Below are 13,378 nucleotides of genomic sequence, written 5' to 3' on the forward strand. Positions count from 1 at the left end.
TCAACCTTACTAATAGTCTTAACTTCATTTAATATTAAATCTTTCAAGAAAGACACAACATAATAATCCTCATACTGGTACTGCGGTCTAAAACATAAACTTTAACATAATTCTTAAATATCCGTACATAACAAGATAGATGTGCTTCCCGGAGAAAGATACTGGGCTGCAACCGACTTCTAGTCACCTGAAAAATTAAAGGAGTCAAACCTCCCATAGTGAATTAATTATATGCAATGCATGAGTAATTTAACATTGACGTCACACACAACTTTGAAGTGCCTCTACTGAAATAAAGAATCAAATTGACCATAAAACATAAAAATTTGAGCAGCACAACACTTAGAACTAATAACTAATGATAAACTTAACAAACTTGCACAACACAACAAACTACTAATAATGAACTTGTAAAAACTTCACAAACGTTCATAAAAAATTTGAGCAGCATAACATTTAGAACAAATCATAAAGGCAGTAAGATTAGAACAAGTCATAAAGGCAGCATAACACTTATAACTAAGAAAAGTAAGAGAGGAAGAAAAGAAACTAAGAAGATGAAGTAAGAATTAGAAGTTAGAACAGAACAGAGAAGAGAAGTAAAGTTGTCGAAGTATGTACCTGTTAGATCAGCAGTGCTGTTGGAGGAGATGAAGTGAAGTTTTCGAAGTGGATGAAGCCCGGAGGAGATGAAGTCTTCGAACTGGATACTGAGAACCTTTCTATCGCAATCGCATGAACTGTCAGATTACAGTTACTCCATTTTTTAACCTAAATTTCAACTGAGACCCAAAGACGACCGCCTCTTCCCCAGAACCACCTCTCGCCTGTGGTGGAAAGGCGGTCGCCTTTCGAATTTCGCCGCCTCCCATAACAGAAGGTGGTGGCTTGATCGCCTCGGTCGCCTTAAGCAACTATGGCTCCGAATTCTCCAACACAAATGCTAAAAGAACTTTAAATATGACATCCACATACTGAATACACATTCTACATGAATTTTACCAGAAGGACCCTAGAATATAACAGGGGAAATTAACATTAGCAGGAACATACTAGAGTCTCGCTGATGGATCTATGAACCAGATCCTTCCACAGAGCATGAACCTGGATTAGAAAACAAAACAGCAAGTATAAGCGCATGGAACAGGAAAAAGTAGGAATTTTGGATGTTAAACAACATAGGTCAACTAATTCTACACAGCTAAAGCATAGTTATAAAGACAATAATTTGATCATTCTACCCAGGGATAGAGGCGTTAAATGATTTGAAACATGGATTTCCTGTGCGGATATAACATCTTCACCGTGATGGATTGGTAGGTGGCATGAGATCGGTTCAGCAATATAACATTCTCCCATGTCACATCTACCATAAGGGAAAACAAAGTAGCCTAACCTAACAACATTAATGTAGCTAAAATGCCCATTATTTCACACATGAAATAGGAAAACATTTCTTGCATGAAAAACAGATAGCACTCTCCTATCTCATCTCTTCTTTCTGTTCCCTCCACCCAACAACACATCTCCCTTCCCCGCTGCATTTGCAAAAATAGAAAACAAAGGCTAGTGATGACTGATGAGCCCAAAAGACACTTAAAAATTTTCAATCCTCTGGATCCAAATTCAGGAATTTACTCAACTGGTTCTTAAGTTTAAGGTCTACAGTATAATTCAATCATATAGCAGAGCAAAAATAATATTAATCATGATAGAGTATAGACCACAAGCTAGATATCAAGCTCATGCAAGTCAAGTAGAATGTGTCAGATAACATTGTATAAATACATAGATTACATTCTGCTACTAGCATTCTAATGCATTTAATAAAAATTCGCAAGTAAGGCTTACTCACTAAGACATAACTAATATATGAAATATACAAATAAATAGCAATACTAGGGCGACAGATAAAAAATGATTCAAGACAAATCAAACCAATTATCAATGATGTCAAGCAAGTTGCAATTGGTATATCAAACTCGGATATTTGGTATCCTTTTGGAAGGCCATGTCAGGGTAAAAGCATATAGATAATCAAGTAAAGCATTCTATAAATTCAAAATAGTAATCTATCTTCAACAAGGCTATTTAAACAACAAAGTAAATTGAAGAAATCTGTCACTGTCATATAGCAAATTTTCAACTTACTAAAAGGAAAAATCTAATCCAACCAAACTTAGTATCACATCCTATAACCTGTTAGTTCAGTATACTGTAGAAAATCAGTAAAGAGTAGAAAACCAGTGAGCAGCTTACAATCATGTTCAAAGGTATGAAACTGAGATTTCCTTCTCTATATCATTTGTCATGTCTGTCATTGTAACGCAACAACAATCAATAATGAAACAAATGTACAAGTCCTACTGTGAGAAAAACAACATTCAAAATCTGTAACTACTATAACCTCCTAAACCAGGGGAACCATACCCTCCTAAGCTTGAAGATCCATAGCCGGCGCCCCCTACATGGGAGGCGAAAGAAGATATAGAGTAGCTCGTTTTTGGTACTTAAGGATATGAATTATATCCGGTGTCAATCTTCCTGTACACAGCTGGCTCCGCTAGTCCAGCAAATGTAAGCAATATCACCAATACCAATAATATCCTCAGTATACAATAGAGGTACTTACATTGATTGTGTCGTCTGAGTAACTAGAGGAGCAGTTGCACGACCAAGTCCTGTTGTTGGTCTTGTCGAGCGTATTCCACTAAGTGCAGAATTTTGTCCATAAAGTGACAGCGCATATTGCAGATTGTTTGGATCAAGAAGTGTTTCACGCTCATATATTGAAGGATCCGGCTTCAAGGACAATGTATAATCAGAACCAATCACAATCTAAGGTGCAGGAGCTGAATGGAATGAGGGTGAGTTTTATCAGCTCGGGCATCAGTAGTACGTTCCTGTGAAATTGTTGCATTGTAAGGTTTCTCAAATATATGAATGACGCTATGATCAACAATTTTATTACAGAGCCTTGCATTCCAATTAAGTTAATAGCTTGTGAAGATGCAACCAGTAACCATATGGAACAAAATGCAGCACCAGAAATAGCAAGGGATGTACTATCACCTTCACCACCTGATAGACCACTAACACGTTTGTACACTCTCACCACAGCATCCATTGTAGGAGATAGTATTGCTTTTGGTTCCTCTTTTCCAGATATCAAAATAGTGTTGAACGATACGAACAATGGTCGTGTCAATTGAATTCTTGACCTGGATGAACAACGAGTATCGTCCTCTATCCAATCTTCATCATCCTTAATCTGACTGAACAAAAACAACAACAAAACAGAGACATGTGCAAATAATCAATAGAAAGGCCAAGCAAAAGGAGAAAGTCTGGATTGCAGTTTGTTCTTTGTTCCTTTATTTGTTAACTAATGGTTTCATTTAGAATTTCATAGTGAGATTAGGACTTCTAACATACTATAACAGAGGAATAAATCAAGCAGTCAACTACAGGTTTCGTTAAATTGAAGGTAGATATACCAAACATTGAGATTTTCATGAAAAAAAAATAGAAAACCTAACCTTGAAAATTCATTAGAGCCGATGGGATCCAGTCTTCAAATTGGCTGCTCAATGTTGCAAACCCTTGATATTGAATTCATCGATGAAACTTGGGGAAACAAAAGGGAGAGAGGAAGGCAAATGAAGAGGGAACACAGATGGATAGAAGAAAAAAGAGAGAATGGATGAGCCGAGCGCTGGTTATGGATGAAGACGGTATGTCGGCTGGCAACGAGGGGGAGCCAAGAACGAGAGAGAGAGAGAGAGAGAGAGAGAGAGGGAGAGTGGGAGAGAAACGTTGCGTTTTGTTCCCAAATAATAATAAAATTTTATATAAAAATATAATCTAATTTTTATTAATTAAATTTGTCCCCTTTAACAGATTAAAAAATAATTGAAGACAATAAATATAGTTGTCCTCTATGTTAATTTCAAAACTATAATTAAGGACAAAAATTATATTTTGTCCTTAACCATTTGTACTCAAAAGTCACTTTTTTTTTTGTAGTGTATTAATAACATTATAGGCAGCTGCTGGCACATATACCCTCGTTAATGTCTCATCAACCTCACACATCTTGTGCTCCACTGAATGCTAACCAGAGCATACCTCCGGCACCAGCCTCATGCATACAGGGCTATCCTTATGTTTCCCAAACTTATCCTGGAAACCAAGGTCAAGGCCAGGAAGCATACAACACTTGTGTTGTTCCATGGGCCCAACCTCAGTCCCAAATGCCTTCTCATTCGCATACACAGCCTCAATTGCAACAACATCAACTGAAAATCCTAGACTTTGTGTTAGCAGGTGATGTCTCTCTCTATCGAATTCTAATTTCTAAATACGAGGTGAGTCCTCTCTCTAATGAGTTCTAAATATTTTTCCTACAAATTATGTGTATGCAAGAATACCCCCAACATGACCCCAATTCGAGATTCATAACAAACTCACAAAAATTAAACCAAGACTGTACAACCACATTTTACTATAAAAATGTATAGGGCAAACAAAAAAGGGAAAAAGAGAAGCAAAAATAAATATAGGCATGTAGGTTTAAGTTAATGCGAGATTGATAAGAATCACCATCACCAGAAACTAAATATTGAAAGGATTAGAGAGGTATTTAATTACTTGTCATACTAAAGAGTAAAATCAAACAAAATGACCCATAGGAAGTTTGGAAGCGAATCCACAAATCTCCTGGACCAAGGTTCAAATTCATCTGACATGGTTCTCTCATTTAGATCTCTCACTACTAAAAATTATCAGACCCTGACACTTCAACACGTAATAATTTCAAATATGAAACAAATTAAGGTATCTGCTGGTAGGAAGTATTTTACTTAAAATTCAGCAATAGGTTGAGATTTATCAAAGATCTGCAAATCAACATCATTCAATTTTTTAACACTTAAAACAACAAAATCAACATTATTCAAATCTTTTGGACACAAAGAAATCAACAAAATCAACATGCCATTATTCTTATGTAGTTTTTGTGAATGGAAATTTCTGCAAGAACCCAAATGACACAGTAGCAAAAGATTTCTTCTTTAGTGGACTAGGAATTTGACCAACACATATTCATCCAAAATCAGGCTTGGACTAAGAGACAAAATTGACCATTACCAAATTGAAGCCCAAGGACAAACAAATAATGAAATTTATTAGAGAAATCACTTGAACTAGGGATTTGCCTTTTTTAGAACACAGATGATGCCATAAAGATGCATATGGTAGGAAAGGGGAGATAAGAGTGAATAGTGATTGCGTGCTCTGTTCCAAGAAGCTTACCTAGGCCTGTTCCAAACAAGAAAAGAAATTAAGAAACAAATCATTATACAGAAACAAGTTCAACACATTTGGTACATTTTGAAATCAGTTAACAATAAAGAAATTAAGAAGAAAGAGAATGAGAAAGAGAAAGAGAAAGAGAAATCATACCAGTAGAAGAACTCCATTTTCCTTTCACGAACACATTAGAAGAAATTGATCTGTGAAGAAGAAAGAGAACGAGAAAACCTATTTTGTTTTCTCAAACTCTGCCATAGGTGAGAAGAAAGAGAAAGGGAGAAGATGTTTATCTGACCCGTGAATGTGTTTTCATTTTAGCGCCTAAATGTGGCGCCTAAATTTTTAAAGCTTATGTGGTGAATTACAATAGTTCTCCATTAAAACATATTATTTAGTGGAGATTATAATAAAATTCCCCACAAAATATATATAATTTATGGAGAATTATAATTCGCCACTATATGGAAATTAATAATATCCCTAAATTTTGGGGTTTGTGTGGGAAATTATCAATTTCCCCACTAAAACATATCTTTGTATTATGGCAAAATGAACTAATTCGCCTCAAAATTATATAAAATTTTATGAGGACTCAAAATTCGCCACTATACGGACTTTATGTGGGGAATTCACTTATTCGTCACTAAGACATATAATTAGTTTGTGGGGAACATATCCAATTTGACATAAAAATATGGAGAATTATAATTCGCCACTATATGGAAATTAATAATATCCCTAAATTTTGGGGTTTGTGTGGGAAATTATCAATTTCCCCACTAAAACATATCTTTGTATTATGGCAAAATGAACTAATTCGCCTCAAAATTATATAAAATTTTATGAGGACTCAAAATTCGCCACTATACGGACTTTATGTGGAATTCACTTATTCGTCACTAAGACATATAATTAGTTTGTGGGAAACATATCCAATTTGACATAAAAATATATCTAATTTTACGGAAAACTAAATATTCACCGCCATATGATATATTTTTATGTCGAACAAACTAGCTCCCCACTAATATATAACGTTTAGTGGGAAACATTTCAATTCCCCAATGAAATATCAGGATTAGTGGCGAAAAAAATATTTATTGTAGTGATTGGTAGTGTAGGGACGCGGTGACATTTTGATAAATGAATCGAACCTGGGAGGTAGAGGAGAGGAGCATGCGCGCGCATATATTACCACTGGGACACTTGTTTTTGCTTGCTCATTATACAATTCTTTTATTTATATATTATTAAGTGCTTATGATACTAAAAAAAATCCAATACTATATATTTTTAAATAAAAATATATCATATATTTTAATAAAATTTCATATTAATATTTTATTTATATAAGAAAATATATTTTTTAAAATATACGTTAGAACATATATTTTAACTTTTAAAACACGAACTATGATGTTTAGAACGTACGATATATTTTTTAGAACATACGTTGTGTTTTTCAGAACATGTGTTATGTTTTTTCGAACATGAGTTATAAATCATATTATATAACAAATGCAAACACGATCCAGATATCTACCGATTTTTTAGAACATTATACTTAATTTTGGAACACAAACTATAAACTTTAGAACATACGTTATGTGTTTTAGAATATGAGTTATAAATTATATTATAGAACAAATGCAAAAATGGTCCATATATTTATATGATTTTTTTAAAACATTATACTTAATTTTTAGAACACAAATTATAAAGTTTAGAACATATGTAACAATATTTAGAACATCGTCCTTAACATTTTAAAACTTAATTTACAAAAATATAGAGAAATTAAATAAATAAGAAATTCGAGCATGTCCTTGGATTTTTTTCTATTAATAATTCATTATTATGTATATTTAATCGATATTAATAAGTGAATGCGTCAAATATTAAACAATAGAAGCTACAAGGACAGTGGTATATTAAGTAGTACGCGACATAATGCACAAGAAAAGTAATATACTCAAAACAGCAGCTTTTCGTTTTTTTAAATTTTTATACTCAAAACGGCGTAGTTTTGAGTGTTCTCACCATAAGGGAGTGTCCTCACCTAAGAGGAATGTTCTCACAAGAGCCCTTATATATATATATATATATATATATATATATATATATATATATATATATATATATATATATATATATATATATATATATATATATATATATATATAAGAGAGAATGACTCTTGTGAGAACCCTTTCTTAGGTGAGGACACTTCTTAGGTGAGAACCAATTAAAACTACGTAGTTTTGGGGTATTTTTTTGACAAAAACGGTGAGTTTCATGTGAGAAGTCGCGCGTTTTTGAAGTTGAAAAGATCTGTCTCTTCGTTCTTCGACTTCTTCCTCGACTCCTTCGTTGTTTCCATCTTCTCTCATTTCTACAGTCGATCAACTTTGGTTTTGATAGAAGGTTTGCTTTCTGCATTTCATCAATTATACCGTGTATTTGTTCCTCTGAACTTTGGTTAGTTGTTTATCGTCTTCGTTTTTTCTGTTCATTGTTTTTGTTTGCATTTTTTCGCTTTTTCGTTTTTTTCCATGAATTTGTTCGTCTGAACGAGGTTTGTTGCTTTATGTTCTTCGTTTATTTTGTTGTTTTATGTTCTTCGTTTATTTTGATAGCGATTTTATGTAGTTTTTTGATTTTCTAGGGTTTCGTTTGTTTGAACTTTATGAAGAAGTTTCTGTATGTGTTTTCTATGTTTTTTGTATTCAAATGTATTTAGTTTGAGAATGTTTTTATGTTGTTTTATTATTGTTTTATATTTTGTGTTTGTTGTTCTAAAATTATGAACGTATGTTCTATTAATGGTATATTGTTTTGTTTTATGTTTGTTCTCTATTTTTTAGTTTTGATACCTTTTTTTTGTTGCTTTTTGATTTGTAGGTTTTTCATTTGTTTGAAATCTGTAAGTTTGTTGTGGTTTGATTTTGAAATTTAGTGAGTTTCAAAATGATTTTATTTTTTTTCAAAGTTTGTTCTATATTTGCATGTGTTTGTTCTAAAATTTTGAATAATTGTTCTGTTAATGAGATATTGGTTTTGTTTGGGGGTTGCTTGTTTGAACTTTCAAAGTTTGTTGTGGTATTATTTTGTATGGTTTTTGTTCTAAAATATTGAACATATGTTCTGTTGATGAGTTATTGCTTTGTTAAATTAGTTTATGTTTTGTTGATGAGTTATTGCATTTGTTTTATGTTTTGTTCTATATTTGCATTTGTTTGTTCTAAAATGTTGATTATATGTTCTATTTTTTTTGTAGAAAATGGGCGGAAATGGAGAAGAGAGTTTCCCAAGTAATGTGATTGATAAGAATTTGATGGACGAAATTATTGAAGAATATTGTTCTGATGAAGATATGAAAAATAAGAAGAAAGGTAAGAGTGTTGTTCCTGTTGAAGCTATAAGTGGAAAAAGACAGACATCTAGAAGATTTAAGAGGACTTCTAAAAGACCTTCCATTTCTAAAAGACCTTCAATGTCAGCCATTCCTGCTGACAATGATTTGCTCTCTAGTTATGTTGTTCCATCTAATAATTTGTTGAGGCGGCAAACAAGGAGTCAATCTATCAAAGGTGCGTTGAAGCAGGAAACAAGTAGTCAATCTAGTAAAGGTATGTTTAGACGACAAACAAGGAGTCTATGTAGCAAAGGTTTTGATTCTTCTCAAGTTTCTGAACCTTCTGTTGATGGTTTAAAGGAAGACGTTGATGCTAGGAAGCTAAAGAAAGTTAAGTTTGCAAGAAACATAAATGTTGCTTCTAGGTTTTTAAAGAAGCGGAAGAAGGTTGTTAGTGCAGGTGATGATGAAAACATTTCTAAAAGGAATAAGACTGCTCTTGGTCAAAGAATACCTCCTAAACAGTTTATTGGTATTCTTAATGATATTCCAGAGACTCATAAGAATGCAATTAGACGGATTGGATTTGGTGGTTTTTTGGATTTAAGTTTAGATGTTCATAATGCTTCTTTTTGTGAAAGACTTGTCAATAGTTTTAATGTAGATAGGTGTAGCCTTATGTTGGGTAATAGTGAAGAGTTGAAGTTTGTTAAGGAAGATTTTCAAGCTGTTTATGGCTTGCCTTGTGGAGGTGTAGAGATTGAGGAGCCCCAAGATGTTGGGGAAGATGATTGTTCAGATTTTTTTTGCTGAATGGAGGTCTTATTTTGGGCTTGTGAGTGGAAGTCCAATTAATAGTACCGTGATTGCTAAGCTGAATGATCTGAAGATGAAACCATTGTGTGATGAGTTTTTGTTGCATTTCGTATTCTGTGCGGTGAATTGTTGTATTCGTTCAACCAAGAACCAGGCTATGAACTATAAATTTCTTTATAGTTGTAGGAATGTTAATGAGATTGTAAATTTGGACTGGTGTTCTTTTGCATATAAGCATTTGTTGGATTCTGTCAGTGATTGGAAGAGGAGTCCTACTTTTTTCACAGGTCCCCTTCCTTTCTTGTTGGTAAGTATATTTTTTTTTATTATGTGTTTGACAATATTTGTTGGTTGTTTATTTTTTAATTTGTGTTTAACTTGTTCATTTTTGTTATTTTTTTCTAGATAAGTTATTTTGATAGGCTTCAACGAGCTAATGTTGTTAATCCAAGAGATTATCCATTGATATCTGTTTGGAATAAAGAACGAATTCAAAAGAGGATGGCTTTGGAGAAATTGAGGGGATTTGGAAGTGGGATTGTGTTAAATAGAATATTGGTAGGAGAAAACTTGGTAAGAGAAGGTATGTATGGGGATGAAGGAAATTTGGAAAGAGAAGCAGTGAATAGGAATGAAGATAAACAAGATGCTGAAGTTGGCAATAAGAAGGAATGTGGAGAAGCTTCTTCTAGTGGACCAGCAGAAATTTTTGTACGTTATTATAGCTTTCCCTTTGTTTTTAAATTTTAGAACATTCTTATTAAATTTTAGAACATGTTTATTAAATTTTAGAATATGCTTACTATTATTTATAACTTGCCCTGTTTTTTAATTATGGTTTTGTATATGCAGGAATTTCTTTCTAAGTTCCAATCATTAGCTAAAGAACTGGGTTCTAAAGTTAATGAAATGTATGTTATGTTGAAATAAGCTAATGTTGTTTTTGGTGAAGATGGTACAAACGTTGAGATGGGTAATGTGATAAAGAGTTTGTGGAGTAAATATACTCGAGGCAATGAAGATCCAGTTAGTCAAAGTGAAGGAGGGAAAGAAGAAGTTGTTAATGAGAACAAAGCTGAAAGTAAAAAAGATACAGGAATGACTGGAGATTTTGAATGTGATTTGTCTAGTCAAGATAGTCATCCTTATCTTAATTCTGAATTTTTTGATGAGATAGATGCTTTAGTTGAAAGAATAAATAGAGAGAAGAAAGATCAGAGAGAAAGTGAAACTCCAATGAAGAAATCTGAAGAAAAATATTCTTGTCTAAATTTTAATTTGTTGAGTCAAGAGTTGCATGATTTTGTTGGAGCTGAAGGTGGATCTACACAAACAAAAAATTTTGTTGAGAAAGTGGATGTTGCAGATGTGAAGAATAATTCTGATCCTGAAGTAATGTATGTGATAAGAATTATTTTATATTTTGTTTATTTTTTTAATGTTTGTTATATTTTAGAACATATGCCTTATTGTTTAGGACATAGGTTTTATGTTTCTGATTATCTTATTGCTTTTTTATGTTTTAAGGTGGTTTGTTTTGTCAATAGGTTTGTTGTTGATGATGAAGTTGATAACGTGATGATAGAAGATGTTGTGGATGTAGATTTACAAGCTTTGCCTAGAAATATTCCAGATAAGTTACAGAGTCTGTGCAAATGGGCTAATTCCGAGTTGGTGAAAGGCAATTTTGTTAGCTATGTTGTTGGTGAAGAATTGTTTGGACATGCTGCTAAAGCATTATTGTTGAGGCAGGATATATATTCTTTGGTTCATATGGGAGAGATAACTTGCAACGTTATAATTTTCTATATGAGGTATTTTGTTTTTGAAGTATTATAGTTTTATTTATATTAGTTGTAGTTGATTCTTACTATGTACTTTTGTGTTTTTATGTAGCTACTTGTTTAATTTGTTGAAGAAAAGAGGAATGGACAAATTGTTTTATTTTGTCGATCCTTATTACACTTATTCAATTGGAAGTACTAAAACAGTAAGCCAGCGCTCATATGAGTTGATGAATCGATTGAAGATGTCCACGATGGATAAGTCTATCTTTTTGTGTCCATATAATACAGGGTATGAAATTTTAGTTATTTTATTTAATATTTTTGTAAGTAATTTTCTTTATTTTGAAATAATAATAGTATTATTTTCAGTGGACACTGGACGTTGTCAGTTATCGATTTGACGAATTTTAGAGCTTATTGGTTGGAGCCGTTGAGAAGGCGTTTGCCAAGGGCAGATATATGGATGGATGTTGTGAATGAGTATGTTTTTTGTTTATATTTTGTTTTATAGTTTATTTGATATATAATTATGTTTTAAGATTAAGATTATGTACCTGATTTTAATGAATTTCATTTTAACAGCGCTATTCTATTATACTCTGGGAATGATCAAATTAAAGTTAAATGGACTGCACTTTTGGTAACTCTTAATTTGTATATTGGTTTTGTACATGTGTGAAATTGTTTAGAACGTAAAGGTTAGATTGATGTACATGATTTTAATGTTGTGCTTGTTGTGTTGTAGGGTGTGCCAGAGCAGAAAGATCATAAAACATGTGGTTTTTTTTTGTAATGCGGTACATGAGAGATATTGTGATGGACAATGATTTGAAGTTTGCTGAAAAGGTATAGTCCACTTATAATAAATGTTTTGTTGCATTATTTTGAAATTATAGTTTGTTTTATGGTATTAATTTTTTTTTATATTTTGTAGTGAAAAAGTAGGTGTGGTATGAAATATAGTCAAATTGATTTGGATGAAGTTCGGAAAGAGTTTGTGGAAGAAGTGGTAAGAGTAGGAGTTACTGGACTTGATGACTATTTTACTGATGATGTTTCTAATAGTAATGCAATGTAAGTGATATTTAAGAATTTTTGTAATTTAGAATATATGTATGTGTTTTTTGAACATATGGTTTATATTTTAGAACATGATAATAGAATTTAAGAGTATGTGTTTTCTATTTTGGAACATGGTTAATTTTTTTTCCTTTTTGTTATTTTTTTATGTTGTTAATAGGAGAGTAGAGAAAGATGTAGTTGAGAAAGCGCAAGAAGGTGGTGTTGGAAATCGTGCAAAAAGGATTTCAAAGTTGCATGTGTATCTACAGTCTCCATTTTTGGTTGAGTCTGAGCATTTACTAAATAATATGCTTGGTTCGAGGAGAATGTTGGTGGAATATGCTTTCTGTAATGGAGACCCACAGTAAGATCTTAATTGAATGTTGTTTGTGTTAATTTGAATTTTCTTTAAGATATACTTATTGTTTTTATTTTATTCTGTTTGCTTTTTTTGAAGTGAGTTGTTGTATAGTGATTCTTTGTCCACAATCAATAGAGAGGAGATTATGACCTTGTCAAGAAAGAATCATTTGGTTTGTAATGTTGTTGATGCGTGGTCTCGAATATTGAATGGTGAAAGGAAGAGTAGGGGTCAAATTGCTGCGAACAGATTCTTCTTCTCTACTGTACCATTTGTATGTGTTTTTACTTTTTAATATTTTTTTTGTTAAAAAGAAATTGGATTATATTAATATGAATGTTGTATTTTTGTATAGTTGTTACTATGTACAGATAAGGGAGTTCCCGGATCTACTAAGTACAGCGATAGACACGATGCTTTTTTTGAGAGGATTAGTTATGAACTTCGTGAGGCTAAAGTAGATAGTTTACAAAATTATCAGTTGGTAATTATATTAAAAGTAAATTGTGTTTTACTGTAATTTTTGTTTGAAATTATTATGATTGCTAATGGTTTATCTTTTTAGGTGTTCTTTCCGGTTGTTCATGCTGCACATTTCTATCTTTTTGTTATCAACCATTTTACTGGAAAAATAGACGTTATTAATAACAAGGCTCTTGAGAAAGGTGTTCAAACTTCTAGTAA

At 32.4% G+C, this 13,378-nt stretch overlaps 1 pseudogene; it reads right to left on the reverse strand.

Moving 5' to 3' along the window:
* On the reverse strand, nucleotides 1-4,233 carry LOC136222755 (uncharacterized; annotated as a pseudogene).
* Nucleotides 4,234-13,378: the final 9,145 nt, after the last annotated feature.

This window comes from Euphorbia lathyris, chromosome 3 (assembly GCF_963576675.1).
Source record: "Euphorbia lathyris chromosome 3, ddEupLath1.1, whole genome shotgun sequence".
NCBI classification, from domain to species: Eukaryota; Viridiplantae; Streptophyta; class Magnoliopsida; order Malpighiales; family Euphorbiaceae; genus Euphorbia; species Euphorbia lathyris.